This window comes from Amphiura filiformis, chromosome 19 (genome assembly GCF_039555335.1).
Source record: "Amphiura filiformis chromosome 19, Afil_fr2py, whole genome shotgun sequence".
NCBI classification, from domain to species: Eukaryota; Metazoa; Echinodermata; class Ophiuroidea; order Amphilepidida; family Amphiuridae; genus Amphiura; species Amphiura filiformis.
In genome coordinates, this window is record NC_092646.1 from 30,792,949 (window position 1) to 30,814,404 (window position 21,456).

Consider the following 21,456-nt stretch of genomic DNA (forward strand, 5'->3'; position numbering starts at 1 on the left):
TCGTTTTTTTTTAAATTCTAAGCAATTTCAGCAAATTTCGTTTCCGTGAGGTTTTGTTTTGTCCTTTTCCAGCCCCCCCCCCCCCCCCCCCATTTTTCCAGTAGGCTATGGCTATTTCTTACCATTGACTTAACCGTGTAAGTACGATCAAGGTTTAATATAGAAGAAGGGACAATAGATTACGTAACGCATTGTTCCTTTGATGCCGATTTGATTTGTCGACAGGCTATTCATAAAAGTGGTACCATTGTTTCAAAGGGTTCCACCATTAAATTTGGTCACTGATCCGGCAGCATATTGACGCTTTACACAGCAGGCGAGTACCAATATGTGAGTACGATAAAGTCATGTGTAAGAGCACCACTTGAGAAATAGTGGTACCATAAGTCATTATATGCGAAATCAAAAATGTGTACAACTCTATGGAGAATGCAAACCTTACTGATGTGTTGAAGCCATCGAGTCCCAAAGCCAATATCTCTCAGAAATGTTGTCCAAGGACATATCTTCAACATACCTGAAGTTGATGGTGGGGCAAAATGTCTGACATTGGTTTTCAGGGGGTCAAAATGTACAAAAAATGTGCAATTGGGGTTTTGCATGGGTAATATCTCAGCTAAAAATATTCTAATAGGCTCAATATTGGATAAGAGTAATGTCCTACCAAAGGGCTCTGACTGGCAAAAAAATGTACAGTAAAATTATTTTTACTTTTGGAGTTTTGACCCCCAAAGTTGGTCCTGGATGGACGAAGTTGCATTTTGAGGGCCCTATATCTTTTAAAGTAAAGGAGTTACAAGTTTTCTGATGCCAGATTTGAATTCTACACAAATAAGTACCCCAGAATACATACTTTTCAAAGTTGTAAATGGTTCCCTTTATACATTTATGGACCTCCAAACGTTGTCTTTCGCGTTGCGACATATTTTTTACGCTGACCCCCCCTAAATTTCAAATTGATGCCACGGGAAAACGAAATGGAGTATGAAGCTCAAATTTTCGGAATTTTACTTTCTCATCAATATCTACCACCACACAGAAAAAGAAAAAAAATTGAAGAGGTGCTGCGGTGCACATCCCTGGAGTTGACATGGAATGGGTCATGAGACCTACAATCAGTCTACTCTGAAGTACAAAGTACTGACGCGGATGCACACATTGTGCCGACTTTTAAGGCACGCACACCTGCAGCAGAGACGCTGCACTACGCACTATATACGCGCGCGTTGTCACTTTGTACTTCAGAGTGGACAAACTGCATTTTGATCGCCAGTACCGGATACTAACGAATCCCAGAAAACTATAAAATAGTCTTAAGGCCGTCTTCAAACGGGCTGAAAATTTAATGTGTCGGAACCTCTAGGATCGGACACTCCAAGTGCCAAACTCAAAGTCCACACGACGGTTTTCGGTCACCGACACCTTTGTTTGTTTGTTTGTTTTATTTCTTCTTTAACCATGTTAACCTGGGACAATCAGTTGAAAACACAATAATCTTTTGATAAACAGAGATTTTAAACAGTCCTCTCAACAAATATTTGACTTACTTGATATTTCGTCCCACATTCATGGGATTTCATCAGAAATTGAGGTATAGCGGTAAACACCTAGTCATGTGACCCACGGGGTAACCCGGGCTCACATGACGTGATGATCGGCTTGTAGACGCTGGGTAGCACGTATCTCCCTTTGTCCTGGTTGAGATCGGGGTCCAAGGCGGCTATGTAATATACCAAAATTGGTCTTTAAAAGGTCATTGATATACCCAATTCCAAAGGCCGAATGATACCCATGAAATTTGCGGCACATCCCCGTATGGTCATTTGTACTGAGTCCCCCCCCCCCCCTAGTTACGCGCAACTTATCTAAAGCTATACGTGCAGCATTTTGACCAATCGAAAGGTCCATGTTCTCTCCCATTACTGTCGCCTTCATGATTTATGGTGGTTTCATACTATCATGCTGCATGCAAACAAACAGACACAATCAAGACTTGTGATTTGCTGATACGTCATGCCGCTTGCCGCAGCGTCATGAAAGTATGACAGGGGCATAAGCACAAAATCATGGCACCAGTCAGGGACACTAGCTTTGAAGTTCAGCGTGTTCTGCGTTAGCTTAGCGTGACTTGGTGCGTATACATACTTTTAAGCGCGCGATTAAAGTGGCGCATATGTACACGCAAGAAACAACGCTAAGCCAACGCACACGCTAAAATTCAAAGCTAGTGCCGCAGACTGGGGGTAGATATTATAGTCGTCAACCGGCAAACACAAAACGTTTCACAGAAACCGTTTAAAATGTCGGGTAAAAGGTGTTAAACATTTAAATACCGTTCAAAACTTGCTGGTATAAAACATTCTAACATGTTGTTAAACTCAGTGTTGACAAAATATTGTGTACAAGTATTAAATATTTGTTGACATATGTGTTACATGTCGTTGTAGTATTTTTCATATAAAACATTTTCATGACCTTTATATAACCCGACATTTAAATGTTATTAAAATGTTTGACCAAACCCACATGATTACATAAAAGGGGTTTATGTCATATCTCTCATGATATAGCTTTAAATTATCAACAAAGTTTAATGATCAAGTTAAATTACGCAAAGCACATTAACAACATAGTTTAACATGGAAAAGTGGACCCTTTTATTTGTCTTTCTAGAGCCTCCTTGGGCACACGGTTGTATGATGGCATATAGAACTGTATTCATTTTTAAGCAAAGTTGAACACTGATGGCGCTATTTATATAAAATCTTGTTTGCAAGGGGTAGACACTTGTGTAATGACATTAAAACATCAAAATAAGTAACAAACAGCAAGGACAGTTTCTAAACAAAATTTATGATGAAATTAAACTTAAAATGTATATAAATAGCGCCCTCAATTTTCACACAAATATACAATTTATAGAATAAAAGGCAGAAAAATATGAAAAAAAATTGATAAAGAAAGAAAAATCTATGTTAAAAATAGCTTTAAAACGTGTATATTAGTATTAATAGCTGTTGGTATTATCCAGGTCTAGAATTGAAAATTATATAACGGCATTATTTTGTTAGAAAAATTAATAACTGATCACATCAAACAACCGTGGGTATTTACCATGAAAAATTGACTCTTCGTATGAGCTTTATGGGGATACGGTGGTCAGTTCCAGTTGACTTCAAGTTCTAACGATACACACATTAATGAATGAATTTTGTTTATCCCCAACAGGATCGCATCGAGCTGAGGAACCCGGATGTCATGCCCAGTTATGGATCAATATCTGATCAAGTGTGATCAAGTGAAATAAACTGAAATTTCTACAATTAACTCAAATCTAGAAAACGCTGTTACAATGGTTCTTGAAAAATACACATCGCAGATTTAAATTTACCTAACCATTTTAAATGTTAATAACCATTTTATTAAATGTTGCAATACAGTTATGTTTACCCCTGTTAACAAAGACAAATATAGGAAAAGTAAAACCAGCCACTTATACATGTGCACTTACTTCAGTTCTCATTTGTGATGCGATCAAGCAAAATCAGTCGGAACTCGGAAATATTACATTTCCAGTTTCTTACACGATAGTAAAAAGCATTTACAAAGCTGCATTTTGTAGAAAATCCCATTGAAATTGAACAACCAGTTCCAAAGATATGAGCAATTTAAGAATTTCCCAAACAACAGAAAACAAAAGGAAATATTTTCTTTGTTTGGCTATATCTCAAAATCAATATTTCCGTGTTCCGACTGATCGCATCACATTTGTTGAAATCTATTGAGAATTATCAAGGGCTCAGTCACCCACCATTTGCACAGTATTTTTATGGGTCTTGAGAGCACATCAGAAGACACACCAAGTGGTATTCTGAATAATTATGAGGAGTGTTCTTATGACAACAAATGATTTTGATTTTTTGAAATTATTGGTGATATAATACAAATTTTATGGCAAATTATTCAAAATTAATTTTGTTTGACATTTAACAGACCTCGAAGTAAACTTAAGGGCTGGGGTATGAACGTTTGGACAGTATTTATTTTGGGACATTAGAGCACATCAGACATATCGAATTGCATTCTGAATACGAAGAATGTCATTCTGATATCAAATAATTTTGATTTTTTGAAATTCGCAATTTAATACACATTTTATGGCAAATCATTAAAATTGATATTTTTGATATTTAACAGTACTTGAAGTAAACTTTATAAATCTGATGATTTATACTTAAAGTGTATGTAGGTGGGATGAAAAGCCGACGATCAATTGAAAATTTTGACCTTTCGTATTGAAGATATGGATTTTTTTCCCAAAACACCAAAAAAAAATTAGGTCTTTTTGGGAAAAAATCCATATCTTCAATATGAAAGGTCAAAATTTTCAATTGACGTCGGCTTTTCTCCCTGCTACATACACTTTAAGAATATATCATTAGATTTATATAATTTACTTCGAGGACTGTATTATATCAAAATTTGAAAAATATCAAATTTTTATAATTTGTCATAAAATTTGTATTATATTGTGATTTTCAAAAAATGAAAATTATTTGATATCAGAAAGACATGCTTCGTATTCAGAATGCAATTCGATAGGTCTGAGGTGCTCTCATGTCCCACAAAAAATACTGTCGAAACGCAATAAACGCTCATTTTAGATCCCTTAATGCACGCCCGCAATACAGCAAAATAAGCATGGCCTATAACGTAACGATAATAACACAAACTGCTATCTAGATCACCAGACCTCTTTCCAATCGAGCACGGGGAGCACCTATGGGATATTGGCAGCCGCATGCATATGACCCTGAACTTCGTCTTCGTAGAAAATGGGCCTTTAAATGCCCGGTTTAAATGACACCACAGACGGTTATTCAACACTTGTTGATTAGCATGGAGCTGAGAGGAGATTGACAGAGTGTTTCGCAAAACAGGGTGGACATCAGCATACTGCAGCATCTATTCATCTATTGTTTCCGATTTGAGCGCTGACATAATTGGAAAATGTTGCCAATCAATATTCATGACTATACATTCAACGTCCAGTATTCAAAATTAGGTGACTTGTGTTTGACAGTGTTAGAAGATCTCGGATGGGGCACTCTCGCTATCAGAAGGGAGCGAAATGATATAGCCATGTTTTACCAAATTCAAAATGAGATGGTTGGTATCAACAAAGAAGTCTTCATTCAAAACTCATCTACTTTGGGTTCAAGAAGAAATCTCCAACTTTATGTTCAAATTCCATTCATCAAGAAAGACGTATATATATATAAACTTGTCTGGAATTCACTAAAGTCACACTGCCATAGCAGACCCATCTATAGACAGCTTCCAGAGGAAACTCTAGCATGCCAGTTATCATAAAGTTATCAGCATGCGGCAATAAATGATGCGGTTTTCATCGTTCTGCTGACTGCTGAATTCGGAAGGTTCAGAAGGTTAATTTGTGGTGCCTCCCTCTCCTCCGTTTATCACGGCCGTCGGTTAATGTAAGGTCGTCGGTAGACGGAAGGCTTTGGTGAAAAAAAATGGGTGAACAATAATCACTTTTTCAAACCATCGGAAAAAAATTGGGTCAACAATTCCCAACTTTCGTCGGCAAAAAATAGTACCGTCGGTACATTTACAAGTTGCTTGTGCGCGCCCCTCGGTTCCGAAATCCTGGCTACGCCACTGCAGAGTTTGTGGCCACTGTTTACGGGACATCTATCGCGGCACTCAAAGGGCCTCTTAAACCAACTCGCTCATGTTCTATCTACAGGCTGGATACAGAATTCGTATCTTCCTGATTCTAGCGCCGGTGTGGTGTAGCTATAGGTTACTGCGCCCGCAACATAAGCTCTCGCAGCGTTACCATTTCCGCACGGTAAATTAATGGTCTTGACACCCGCCGTTATCCACGTGTCCTCAGACAATACGCTACGGTAGACGATGCGGTACTCCGCTACGGGACCGGTGCCGCTGTCGGCCGCGTCATTTTTCCATGCCTGCCATTGTACCTTAACCTTATCACCTCCTTCCAGTGAAACTGACGTCGGAGCCTGACTTAGTGTAAGATGATCTGTCGAGGAAAAACAAAAGGATTATTATTGAATCCCGGGTATTGAATGCTTTCGAGCGTGACGTCGAAAAGTATCCTAAATCCGTATGAAGCAGCTTCCCATTCCGAAAAAATACAGCACCTAAATTTTATAAAAAATATTATCTGCAGGCTGTTTTGCTAAATGAAACATACACTAATCGTTTAGCTAGTTCTCACTAGCAATAAAAGTCGAATTTTAATATTTGGCAAATTTTTAGAAATAAGGGCCAAATACGTGCGTTTTTAGGGCGTTTTTCGTATGCTATGACAATCAAGCCTAAAGACTTGTACTAAGACTAATTATTTCAAGTAATACAAAGCTTGACAGTTCTAAACTTGTCCGACGGTTAACCCGCTAAAAACCCACTAATTGTTTAAAAAATCATGTTTGGAAAAAAAGTAATGAAATTTATTTTAAGAGATCATTCCTTCCTTCCTTCATTCATTCATTCATTCATTTCATAAGGAAATACATTATGGCTTATACGACTGCCACTTGTCGAATAGCTTGGTGGCTCTGAAAAGAGTCGTTCAAAGCCTCTACCCTTAAAGGTATCGCTTTACCTGGTTGTACATGTACATCGTACTTCAACGGTTGTGCATAGGTAAAATCCGATCCAATACCGTATTGAAATGCGTAGAATCTGGCACCTTTGGTGTTTATGAGTGTGTGTGGAATTACGCCTTGTCCAACGCTGAACATTAGGACACACAAGCCGCCCGTGGGTGTTTCCATGTAACCTATGTCAACCACTAAAAATGAAAGTAAAGAGAACAAATTCACGAACGTGTTACATAGTGAATGAACGTTCCCTTAAATTTTTTCCATAGAGGCACGTAGGATATGAACCCAGGGGGGCCACTCAAGTATGATAGTGTACGCATGCGTGACCAAATTCTCTTTAAACACCCCCTAAACGAGTTTTACCCTACCAGCAAATCTAGGCCCTTAATGAGGTAATTTATTATAAAATTTACCCCTAATGAGTTTTTTGGCTAGTAAAAATGACAAAATGTACCCTTTTTGGACTCGCAATTTACAAAAATGTGAAAAGGTACCCTAAACAAGTTGTTCAGTTTCAGGAAACTACCATTATCCTTGAAAATCAGTGTTTTTTAGACCCTAAATGCGTCACTCGCGTAACTTGCCTTGCCTAAAAAAACACCCCCTTTTCCTTGTTTTTTTGGTCACGCATGCGTAAAGACCACCGGACCAAATAGAAGAAACAATAAAGCAATAATTGCCTGTGCATCTTCCATTTCAGTCTGAAATACGCTGTGTTTTGGGCCAAAATACATGTATAGGGTAAAATTACAAAATTGTGCCCACTTCGCGCCATAGCTCTCAATGGATCAATAGATAGCACTGAAAAATCACCTTCGTTTGGGGGAAAATAGTCTAGTCGGAACGAATATGCTGCCCCATTTCAAATTGAAAAAGATTACTGTTAAAGCCATAATATGTGATTTGCTTCACAGCAACGCCCTCAATTTTTTTTATCGAATTTCTACTTTTGCACCATTGTAATGGTCATTGGTGTACATAAATGCCATGTGAAAGGCTAGGCCTGAACTGCTTTAATTACAGTAAAATTTAACATTTATAATAAAACCGGGCATCCCCGGGTTTATTCTGAGCTCACCGCCACAAAAAATGGAGTGCAAATGACAAAAAAGGGCTCTGTTACGCACTGCAGTATGGTTACCAGAAGAACATGTCCGGATTACAGCCTCCTACTACTACTTAAAAATCCTGGGATTTGTCGTCAAACAGCCATTTGAGAAAAATGCCTTTAAAACCTAGAAACACCTAATTTGCATATTATGCAAATTATTTCATGCATCAATACAATTTTGCATACTGATTCCTTAGGTACTTGAATTTATTTAAATGTTGACATTGTTTCTAGGCCTGTAATGTGTTCCTTTAAAGAGTTATTGAATTTTAAATGAGAAAGTGTTAAATATAGCCGGTTGAAAAACAATAAAAAAAAAAGAAATTACAAGATCTTATTTTCTTTGTTTTTTTATTGTTTTTAGACTTGCATTTGCGTAATGATTGGCGAACTAAAATTGACGATAACTTTGGAACCTAATGCCCGATTTGAGTGGAACAAAAAGTACATGAAAGAGAAAAATTTGTTTTTTCATCTCTATGTAAGTGCCAAAAGACACCATTTTCTGGAATATATGGTTTACCCCCCTTAAATAGGAATCTATTTTTGTATGCATATCACACATTCTCGGTATAAAATCCTAAAATATTCGTGCTCGTAATCAAGGATATAACCTGGTGTACCACCGCTCTGATCTGGTGTACAACCAGAGCGGTGGTGGTACACCAGGTTGGCCTCAGCAACGGGCTGCCCATTGCTGAGGCCACCAAGTTGTACTCGGCAATGGGCTACCTACGGATTTGCTGCCGGCAATTCGGTACCTAGCAGCGGTGGTACACCCGGTTATAACTGGATGTGTAGGCCTTGACCCTGCATAAACTGAACGCACGTTAGTATTTATTAGTATGAAAGTTCATCTGTATTGGTAATCCATACATAGAAAGATCATAACTCTTGATCTCAACAATGCAAACATATTTGTAATCTCCGTACTTTTTCAGATGTTACTACTACTATACTTTGATCAGCTCGTAATCGACGGGCCTTATAACTTCGCGGATTAATATCAATATATTTTATTTTGAGAATTGCCTTCTGAAATCTCGCCAGAAGTATCACAAATTATTAATTCAAGCCCGAATACGTTGTCTACTTTATTCAACATGCACATATAGACCAGACAGGTCAACTATATCAACTATATCAACGCGGGCCTACTTTTCGGCGTAGTGGTAAAAGCCTAACAATTCCCGCCGATTACGAGCTGATCAATACAGCCTTCGTCAGTGGAATGACTCCATCAAGCACTCTTGAAGTGTGAAGCACTCCGAGGTTTCCAAACACATCCATATTGAGTCACTGGGCCATCACGTTGACCTGGACAAAGTCTGAAGATGGATGGAGCCCTGTTGTTTGAGAGAGGTGTGAAGGAAGCCATCCACATGCATCAGGGCCAACCAACCATCTGCACTACAAAGGTATATGACCCAACTACCATATCAATTTGTAAGTGCTCTTTAGAAAAGTCATAGTTCATTGAATTTACAACCGTATGACAAAACAGGCGAAAATACTCAAAATAGTAACCTTTTGCACCAGATTTGCAATTTAAAAGAATTGGCCATTGCTCATTAAAATGAGGCTAGTATATGGACAATATACAGGGTGTCCCAAAAAAAAGAGGCCCCACATTGCGCCCTCTTTTTCTCCTATTTCTGAAACGTTGATCAAATATATTTTGGTATGTAAAGAAACCCTAAATCGTTAGCTTTAATAAACCAAAACAATTCTTTCAATCGACTCACAATTTTTGAAGATATGCCCTCTTTAAGAAATGTACCCGTTTTTCACTCTGTCCACGGATGAGGTTTGACTACATCAAAGATTTAAACGAAACACACGGTTAATGACATGGATAGATAATAGCATTAGTCTTGGGAAAGCATTCACTATAAGCGAGGATCACCAGCTAGCTTTAAACATCTTATAATAATAAATACTGAACTTATAACGCGCACAAATTTCCAAGGGATGCGAGGCGCGAGAAGAAGACAGAAGGAAGGGAAACATCATATTTGGGGGAAGAGGTGAGTTTTAAGGAGACTTTTAAAAGTCCCAATGCTATGGGCCATTCTGATGACTATTGGCAGCTTATTCCAAAGACTGGGGCCAGCCACAGAAAAGGCAGCATCCCCAGCCAGTTTGAAGGTTCTGGGGATAACAAGCGAGTTACCAGCCGATCGGAGATAGTATGAGGACTGGCGGATATGGAGCAAAGAAGAGAGGTATTCAGGAGAATCCAGATTGACACATTTGTAAGTGTGGACAAGCGTACGAAATTTAATTCGTACAGCCACAGGAAGCCAGTGAAGCTGGGTAAGTAATGGGGATGTGGAAGTGAATCTGGGCTTCTGGAAGATGAGGCGGGCAGATTTGTTCTGGATACCCTGCAGACGTTGAATGTTTTTCTGAGGGATGCCATTAAGGAGGGAGGAACAGTAATCTATCCTAGACAATATAAGGGCACGCACAATGTTATTACACGTGTTGAAGTCAATGAAACGTCTTATCCTGCCAAGATTCCGTAGTTGCCAATTAAGGGACCGACAAAGCTGAGTGATATGGTCGGACATCTTCAGGTCACCATCAAATACAACGCCAAGATTTTTTATTGAGGCGGAGGGTTTGATAACTTGCTCATCGAGGTGAAGAGTGTAAAACTTCACCAATTCATAATGAGTAGCAGAGGCGGCAATGAAATATTCAGTTTTTGCCATATTGAGCTTGAGCTTGTTACTCTGAAGCCACACCCTCAACTCATTGATGCAATTAATGAGTTTAAAGAGGGCACAAGCCGCATCACCAGGTATAGCAGGATCAAAGACGCCAAACAACTGAACATCATCCGCATAAAAATGGAATTGAACGTCATGGTGACGAATGATCTGACCCATAGGAATAGTGTAATAACAGAAAGCCTGTGGCCGAGAACAGACCCTTGGGGTACACCATGTTTGAGAAGAGCAGTCTCGGAAAACGTGCCCTTAACAAAAACCTGACTAGTTCTGTTGGTCAGGTAGGTCTTGAAAAATTCAAGGCAGTGTCAGTGAGACCAAATTCTTGACTCAACCGCCGCAATAGAATACCATGATCAACTGTATCAAATGCGGCGGTCAAGTCAAGTAACACAACAAAGACAGCTTTCCGGCCATCAACAGCTCTCATTATTTGATCGTGAACATGTAGGAGGGCTGTCTCAGTGCTATGACCTGTCCGGTAGGCCGATTGGAGTGGCTCGGACAGGTCATGGCTGTTGACATGGTACGATACCTGAGCAGAGACAGCTTTCTCTATGAGTTTCCCCCAAAAGGGCAAGTTAGAGACGGGACGGTAATTAGATAACTGTTGATTGTCAAGGGATGGTTTCTTTAACACAGGCGTGATAACAGCTTTTCTTAGGTGAGAAGGAAAAATACCAGTGGTTAAGGATGAATTAACGATCTTCACGAGCACAGGTAGGAGCAAAGTAAGATGTTGTTTTAATAGCCAAGTAGGCATAGGATCAGAGACACTAGTTTTGGATGGACATTTCATTATTAATAATTATTGATGAAGATCATCATCAGACAGTGCACGGAAAGTAGAGAGAGAAGGAACAGAGACACTTTGATCAGATCTAACAACAAGATCTTGGCAGCTGCTACAACTGTCAAGATCAACCTTACAAGAACATGAACTCTTACTGTCAACATCTTTACGTATTTTGTCAACTTTGTTCACAAAGAAATTTCTAAAACTATTTGCCAACCTAACAGGATCACTACAATCAGGTAGAGAGCACTGGCTCTTATTAAGCAAAGTATTGACTGTTTTGAACATGTCCTTAGTATTACAGTTCAACAGAGTCTCATTAAAATATAATTTCTTCTCAGTGGCAATGACATCAGTAACCTTCCGCTGAGATGAGATGTACGCCTGGCGGTCAGTGTCACTGCGCGACTTTCTCCAACGCCTTTCACAACGCCGTTTGTACTGCCTGGCATCTTGGACAGACTTGTTGAACCATCTAGGTTGACTACGAACAGAACGTGTCCTACATGTAATTGGTGCATGAGAGTCAAGGACATCTTGGCAACCAGTATTATAGGCATAAACCAGAGAGTCTAAATCATCATACTCCGAAGCAATGATAGAATCCATCTTAGCTGAAAGATCATCAGAGAACAACTTTATGTCCATATCGCGAAAGTTCCTGAAAGAATATGATATTTTGTGAGCGGTGAGTTTTGGAAGGTCAACAGTAGCAGCGATCAAATAATGGTCAGAAACATGAAGAGGGTAGTTGGTGCACGCCTCAACAGTGATATCCTCTTTTCTGACAATCTTCGCAACCCCATATTACTGCTGCATTTGCAAGTATCCGGCGCACAAGGCCTTAAGGATGGTACGCAACGCAATTAATGCAATGAGAACTAGGGCTGAAACCTGTATTCGTCACGGAGGCAACCAGGTAGAGGGCAGAGCAGCACAGTAAACTCACTTCAAAAGAACCAAAGACAAACTAAACAGCCCTTTTCAGGGCTACCTTTTATTCCAAAAAGGACTTATGTTGTCAATAAAAAGAAAGCAAGAAACGAGAAAAACATAAGTAATTGCAAGTATAGCAAAAGAAGTCACATCCCACATCAATTTCGCCCAAATTAATGACACTTAACAAAATCCATAACCCATAAGCCCACCGGTAAAGCCCATTCCCTTAAATAAAGTTGTTATTTTATAAAGTTATCATCGAGGAATGTTTTATATTCATGCATGGTATATGCACTTTCCAATCTTTGAAGTAGCCAAACCTCCTCCGTGGACAGAGTGAAAAACGGATACATTTCTTTAAAAGGACATATCTTCAAAAGTTATGAGCCGATTGAAATAATTGTTTTGGTTTATTAAAGCTAACGGAGGTTGAAGGTTTCTTTACATACCAAAATATATTTGATCAACTTTTCAGAAATAGGAGAAAAAGAGGGCGCAATGTGGGGCCTCTTTTTTTGGGACACCCTGTAAGTGTGCTCTTTCAATTAATGACATAAAATTTGAAGAAGAAACAATATTGTAAGGAACACTTGAGCTTTTGACTTTTAAAACCTACATTTTGGTCAAAAAATGTGCCTGGATATGTAGTTTTCAACAGATTTACCACATTCCCTTGATATAACATTGAATTGCGTTATCTGTTGACCTAATGGGAAAAAGTTATTTTTGGGGAAGTGTTAGTTGTCGTTTGATATAAAACATTTTCTGATTGGATGAAAGGAACACTTGAGGTTTTGACAAAACCAATCACATAATCCTATTTTCCACTAGATCTCACATAGCTCTTATGATGCTTTATGCACTCAACCGTGTACTATAACACAGACTGCGTACTAGGCTAGACTCGCTGTGCTGGAAAGGTGTGTGTGCTCGGGGTGTATCGAGGTGGAAACTGTGCGTAGATGCATTTATAAGAGATTCGTTTTTGTAGTCAAACCTTCATGTACGTCACACTTCAAGAGTATTCGATCGGGTCATTCCGCTGACGAAGGCTGTAGTAGTTGGAAATTACCAGAAGTAAATATTTTGGAGATCAAGAGTTTAATCCCATGAGAACTACCTGCTGATTGGCCAAAAAGAAGTTTTCATTATCAGTCGGACCAATCAGCAACATTGTTAGAATAATTTCACCACGAAAAAAAATTGGGGTGAATTATTTGCAAAGCTCCATTCTGATTGGTGATTAAAGTGAAGATATCACGTTATTGACCAATCAGATGCAATGTTAGATCGGTAGATATATAAATATTTCTTACGTGTTATTATTACACCGTCAAGTTCGAAAACATCGAAATAATCGCAACACCAACATGCGATGCTGATCATTGTATCGATTCCCCCGGCATCATTTGAAGTGAACTGCAAGTCGCCCGACCAATGCTCTTCCCCAGGGATAAGTACCATGAATGCATTTGAAACGCCGTCAGATTTACCGGTGGAAGCCTTTCTACTTTTAGTGTATTGTGCCACCAAAAGGGGCTTGTTCGATCTAATGGTGACCATCTCGTATCGTTTGTTCACGCTGCCGACATAAACCTCTCCCGCCTTGGCGATTGATATTATTTCAGTGACTTCAGTGAAAAGATTATAAGCAGTAAAAGTGGTGTCATCCTGCGACGCTATGACGCGGTATTCAAATCCGCTTCTTCTTGGATGCACTGCTGCCAAAGCAAAAGTTTTTCCATAGCTTTCTACGTCAGGAATCATTTCTACAAGTAGCTCGCATCCCTCTTGATTCATAGTATTTCCAATCATCGGAACGAAGCCGCATGATACGCCGGATATAACCGCTACTGGTTTAGTTGCATCTACCTTCAGCCCGGTAAAATCTCCCGGACCACTTGCATCAAAGAAGTATTTCTCATACGGATCCAATGTGAAATTCACCGGATCTTCAAATCCCGCGGGCCAATTGCTTAGAGTGACGTTAGTCTGTCCATCATCGAGGGAAATGATCAAGATTTCTGAAGTGCTGCATCCGGGAACTTGCGAGACGAGATAGTATTGTGTTCCCAAACTCGCTGTAGGTAACACACAAAAGCTATCTGACATCACAGAGTCGGTGGTAGTCTGAGCATGTACGGATATATGCCCGCCGGTCGCGGTAATGATTATTGGTTGGTAAGTGATGTCACTGCGATCTGGTGCATAAACGTATTTTAGCGATCTAGAAACGGAAAATGTTTCCGTAACGCCAATTGCGGGTATGTTTATCGAGCCTGTTATGACCGGGTTTATTTGGAATGCGCTTATTACGATAAGATTTCGCCGATTGTCTTCATGGCCGATAAAACCAAACACAAAGTCCGTCCCCGTTGTACTTGTAGTAACTGCACCTGGGAAGCGGAATAAAAAAAGTTTAGTTTATTGTTTTGAATTTTCAGATGATGAATGTGAAACTTAAGTAAACAAAAAACCAAAAAAACCTATACCCAAACACCCACATCACAAACAACCACATCCAACATCAACCTATCCGCCCCTTATGCTGGTTTCATACTACCCTGCCGCTTGCCGCTGGGCGGCGTGGCGCACGCGCATTGTAGACAAACGGACACAATAAAGGCTTGTCATTGGTTGAAACGCCCTGCCGCTTGCCGCAGCGGCAAGCGGCAGGAAAGTATGCTGGAGGCTTTATGCCCCTGTCATACTTGCTTGCCGCTGCGGCAAACAGCATGACGTATCCGCCAATGATAAACCTTGATTGTGTTCGGTTGGCTGCATTGCTCATGCGTCATGCCGCTCAGCGGCAAGCGGCATGAAAGTATGAAACTAGCATTACACGTCCACTGAAGCTATATGATTGGTTGTGAGGCCTGAACCGTGGTTAATGGTGCGCGCAGACGACATCGCGTCATGAGCGTTCTGTCGCGCGAACAAGGCCGCACTCACCATGGGGCGCCTGCACATACAGGTACACCGTAGCCAAGGTACTTGGCTGGTCTATGGGAATACCAGTGTTGTACCAATGCAGTATACCACTGCTGGTACCCACCAGCAGCATCAGTGGTAGGCCTACTATGTAGGTAGGCCTACTTCGTGGGCACCAGTCAGGTACCTTGGCGATGGTGTATAGGCCTACCTGTGCAGGCGGCCACAATAGGAATATTAGCCTAATAATAGTCATAGTTATATAGTGTACACGCGCTGTAACGTAGGATACTTTCTTGCGCGCTCACACACGATCATTTCGTGGATGCGGATTTGAATACCGTGTAGACACTTTATATTATGGATGCGCATTGCGCATCCCGGAGGACGCTTTTTTTGTTTTGACGTTGTTTCTTTCGAGGGCTTTTTCGATATGCATGTATAGTAATATTTTTTTTATAAATACAAGCAAAGAAAATCCATTGTGAGATAAGTTGATATTAAAGTATCCTATATGACTTTCAAAGGGGGCCATGAAGTAGACTATATGGGTGACGGGGATGTGCGACCCATAACAACCCCCTCTTACCAATGACCCCTTTTTTGTTTTACTGTCACCAAAGACACCATTTTCAAGAATTTTGAAAAAAAAATCGGATTAATCTCTCACAAATGATCATATTTTTATTTTGACTTGTTAGACATTTTCTGAGTTCACGAATTCATGACTTGTGATATAAAATTGAATTGACCTTTTCGGTAAATCCCATAAGCCTTTGCGAGTACACCTAAGAACTCGTCATTTGACGTCACCCTGACTTGCATTGCGCAGTATAACGATGTTCGATAAACAATGTGCGCATCGGCGCAGATCGGCATGACGTCAAATGACGAATTCTAACGTACTCGCAAAGGCTTATGGAATTCACCGAAAAGGTTAAATTGAGCCCATCGAGCTATGAGTTTTAAAATATTGAACGAGACTTAGTCGAGTCTGATATTTTAAAACTCATAAGGAGACCAATAAACATTGGGTGTAAAACATCCAATTTTATCATTATTATGTTTTGGATCCAATATTTTCAAACACTGTCTTGGGTTCATCAAAACATAATAATGACCAAAATTGGTTGAGCCAAACCATTGCCTGTTGATTCCTTCAATCCTTTGACTCTCAATGGATCTGTTTTAGATACCACTCAGAATATTTAAACTTCTTGGTATCACCATAGAAAGTGATTTAGTTGGGCTACTCAAGTCAATTTAATCATGGAGGTATATAAATAAATGGAGAATGATCCAGCCAAGCCTCCTTTGTACTACGTTGGTTATGACCAATTATTGTTGAATAGGCAATTTCAGGTTTATATTGATTATGCTAAGCTGATTACATTGTGAAGTCTGTTTCACTGGCCATTGATTTCAATGGGGTAAAATGAAGTTTATACTTATTGGAAAGTGCTCATGTTTCATAAAATTTTGATATCAAAATCTCATTTTCGCCGAAAATTGAGTGCTTAAATTCTGAGACTAGTATACCTAGGTTTAGGTATACTAGTCTCAGTTAAATTGCATCAAGAAATCAGTCTTTTTGAAAAAAGAAACACCTTATCTGTTGTCATCTTGTGACTCCCTACATGTTGGTCATGAAAAATTGAATTATGACTTTTTTCCCAAAGTTATGACCCCCCGTATATTTGGAACCCCTCCCTCCAAAGAAAATGATAGCCCCCTAATAATATTAATATAATCATTTAGGCCTAAATACTGATAATTATTTATTATAAAATGAGAAGTTTAATGATGATGATTTAGGCGGCCTATACGATTTCATGACAATACAGAATTAAAAGTTTAAAAACAATAACATGACATATCCATCATGGCACTCAATCAATTTGACCGGAAGCTTCAACCAAAATCACGGTTAGCATACACTAAACTATGAGAAATTGTTTAAACAAAGTATGTAGGGCCTATACATTCCGTATATCAATTTCTCTCTAGAAAAGATTGTCTGATCATCACTTTTGCTTGAATTCCGAAGTACTTCCGGTAAATTTTGCTCGCTCGTAACTCAAATGGCCCAAATTGGCCCAACATAATTTTTTCACAATCGGAAGGTAAAAACGTTTTGCTTTCATTTGCACTATATTTGAACTCCCTCAGACCCCCTTAAAACCTTAATATATGAACATGAAAACTAAGTATATTTGTCTAGTTACGGCACAACTAGTGTAGAAAACAGTTTCATAACTTGAGAACAGAACATCCGAATTTCTTCGGGTTTTCGCACGATCATACATTGAAACTATAAGCTATCAAAACTGGTGACTTTGAACATCTGATTGACTAGCTGACGTCATTATACAGTCTCTTTTACAAGGCTTCCGGTACGGGTCAATGTAAAGGTCAATTCCTATGAGGAAATTTTGGAGAGACAATCAATGAACCATGGTAGAGGCTCATAACCATCGTGGAGATCAATAGCTTGGCTGAAGTGGCTGGTCAATTCAAGTTTGGTGACTCATTGAATAGAGGTAACGGGATAATCTCCACTTAGGAGATTAGAATTCTGGCGATCATTCTCCATTTATTTCTATACCTCCATGATTTAATGATATCTCCCCGGGGGGGCACTCAACTTTGGAAGTGACGGTATGTGCCTGTCAATAGGCCCCCTCTTTTGAAGTCGACTATCTATACCCGATGACCCCCCTTTTTTAAAAGTCACTCAACTTTGGAAGTGACGGTATGTGCCTGTCAATAGGCCCCCTCTTTTGAAGTCGACTATCTATACCCGATGACCCCCTTTTTTTAGTTGCGGCTACCCAATGACCCCCGTTTTTTGGTTGCGACTACCCAATGACCCCCTTTTATTCTAGATTTTCTAGAATAGCATCATCAAAATGCCAAAAAATAATGCCAAAACTTTCAAAATTTGCTCATTTTTGTCAAAATTATGCCGAAATTTTCAAAATTTTGTTCCATTTTTTTCTCCAAATTTTCTACCCGATATCTGATATGGCCCCCATTTTTATTTTGTTTGTACCCAATGAACCCTTTTTTTTAAATAACGCTTTGTACCCGATAGGCCCCTACTTTGCGACGCCGGTAGGCACATACCCGTCACTTCTAAAGTTGAGTCCCCCCGGATATCTCGCACCTCTAGACGAATGCATATTATGCTTTATGTTTTGAGACGCTTTAATACTTCGTGAGATGATTTATCTTCTGTTTATCAAATGTAGGCCTACATTCGGCCTATTATGGAATACAAAACAGCCCTTTATGGCATACTAGTATCTCCAGGGCACACCGACATCGCCTGGCTAGTAATTACTTTGTCAGCAGAGATACTAAAATAAATACCCGGAATCGATACACGTGAATTTGCTATGCACGAGTTTGATATGAGAAGAAAATCTTTGGATACCGGGGTAGAAAATGATGAATATCTCCCGTAAAAGATTTAGTATAAAGAAACCAGATGTGGTTACTTGCACTTGAATATATATTTTGAACAGATATGATAGTCGTTAGCTTGCGTCTTGAGAGAGTAGCTTGCGTCTTGAGTCAAAAACTGACAATAATTCGGATTTATATGTGCCGAATTATATAGCGCAGTGTATAGGCCAATCGTGTATGTAATCTAAAAGCATATGACCTATGGGGTACCATGCTCGACTCAACACACAGCGAGGTCAGTCACCGAGCTAACCCCGGGTCTATTGTCAGTAGCCTTAGTCAGATGTCCTTCGGCCCATTATGCGACTGAAAACTATTAAACAGGTCGATACAAAATGGCCATACGTGGCGGTGGATTCAATATGGCGATTTCTGCCATGAAGATATCGGGGCGATGACACTGCCCAGCAAACACAAAAACGTTTTTAAAACGTTTTAAATAAGTTATATTTTGGGTTTTGGTTTAGGTAAAAACGTTTTAATAACATTAAAATGTCGGGTTATATAAAGGTCATGAAATCGTTTTAAACGTTTTGTATGAAAACACACTACAACAATATTTTTAAAATGTTTTCGAAATGTCATTGTAAACTATTTTTGCAAACATTTTTGGCCAAATATTTTGTCAACACTTAAATAACATTATGTTAAAATATTTGCACCCAGCAAACACAGAAATGTTCTTAAAATGTTTTTTTACAAAACGTTTTAATAACATTATGTCGGGTTATATAAAGGTCGTGAAAACATTTTAAAAACGTTATTGTAAATATTTTGGGCAAACATTTTTGGCAAAATATTTTTTCAACCCCAAAATAACATTCTGTTTAGAATGATTTGTACCAAGTTTTCAAAAATGTTTTTGGAATGTTATTAAAACGTTTTTATACCCTTTATATAACCCGACATTTAAATGTTTTCTGTAAAACATTTGTGTTTGCTGTGCAGTAAATTACCAACCAATGTTATTTAATGTTATGAAAACGTTTTATACCATTAATGTACCCTTTATATAACCCGACATTTAAACGTTTTCTGACAACCTTTTATAACCTTTTGCGAATGATGTCGAAAACGTTTTGTGTTTGCTGGGTGTGCAGGGCCGACAGTCTGAGCAGATGGAGCTCGTCCAGAAGCGGGCGTATATGGTCATTTTTGGATTTTTAACATTTTGATCCGTAATGTGGTCTAATAAAGCTACAGAATTCCACAATTTTTGGGGCCACATAAGTCATCTAGTTAGCAGCTACCTTGGGTAGCATAATCATCTTTGGTAGTTACTGCGTTCAGTTTTGGCAGGCTAAAATGTCCATAAATATGGCCTTTTTGATGTACTAAAAAAACAGTAACATTTTTGTAATTTGTAAAGCCCTGCATGTGCCCTGTGTTTTCTTCAGTTAGTTCATGAATAATTTTTATTATGCTGAAAGTGTAATCGTAATTATGCTCAGTAAAAACGGCCACATTAGTTTTAATTGTGAACAGCCCTGTATTTTTGAGAACCGGACTTTTCCGTTAACAAAAATCGCAATCTCGCTCAAATTTTCGCATCAAGGTTCAATATGTTTTTGCTATACAAACATACCTTTTTACGTCGAACATGCTGTATTTTATGCCAAAACCGACGTTTTTATCTCAATTTTTGACCGTAAAGAGGTGAATGCACTTTTTGGCGCGTAAATAGCGGATGCTTATTTTAAATGTTACCAAATAAATTCGTTCTTACCTTCATTGCAGATGACAAATGTAGACAGGAGAAACAAAATACGTCCAGCCAAAGCCATATCAACCATCATATTACCAGAAATCTGTCGGATACAGCCATAAATAAACGATACCGAAACATTCGGCAAACGACTAAAACCAATAAACAAGTAATATTCTACCTTCCCCTTTGTCTCTTGAGCGCACGCGTAAGTGTTTACAAAACGCTAAGTGTTTGGTCCGTACGCACAGATTTTCCTCGCTTCACGCGGGTAAAATGCGCGCTATACCGCGTTTCACGCATGCTGGACTCATTATTATCCCGCCACTTTGATGAAATCGTCTTATAGGAAAGGTTCCGGCTTTGGGTACATTTTGATTTGTCATTTTTTTTTTTTTTTTTTTTTTTTTGTGTGGGTTTTTTTTTTTTTTTTGCTTTTTTTTCGGGCATACTGAAGATAACGTCTCATCCCGATTCGTCATCTCTTTCTACTGCATAAGTCATTATTTGTACTATATTTTCATTTCATCACGTATCGGATAAATATTTCTTTCTAGTATAGTAGTAAAGGCCTATACGTCCCGATCAGAAATGTTATCTCTGTATTATAGCCTCATCCCATTCCGGGCCTACAACGCTCTCTATTTTAGCCTTCAAGTTTCTTAATAGCCCAGCTTTTGGGAATATCATAAATATTGGGAAAGCGTTGATCGCCTCACCCGATTCACCACCTCTTTCTTCTGCATAAGTTATGTTTACAATAAATTTTCCGGTATATTTTCATTTCATCACGTAGCTGATAATTTTTGTCTTTCTAGTACATAAGTTACATAAGTCCCGTCAGAAATTTATATCTATATTATATATAACATCATGACGTTCCGGACCTACATCTCATTTTAGCCTTTTTAACAGCTTAGCATTAGGCCGATTGATTTTTTTTCAACGCGGGTATATTTTGATTTTTCATGTTTGTTTCTTTTTGTTTTGTGTTATACGGTATGTCATCTACTGAAGATAGCATTTAGCGATTCATCACGTTTTCTACTACATAAGCCATGTTTTACTTTTTTTTATCTATATTTTCATTTCATCACATAGCGGCTGATTTGTTC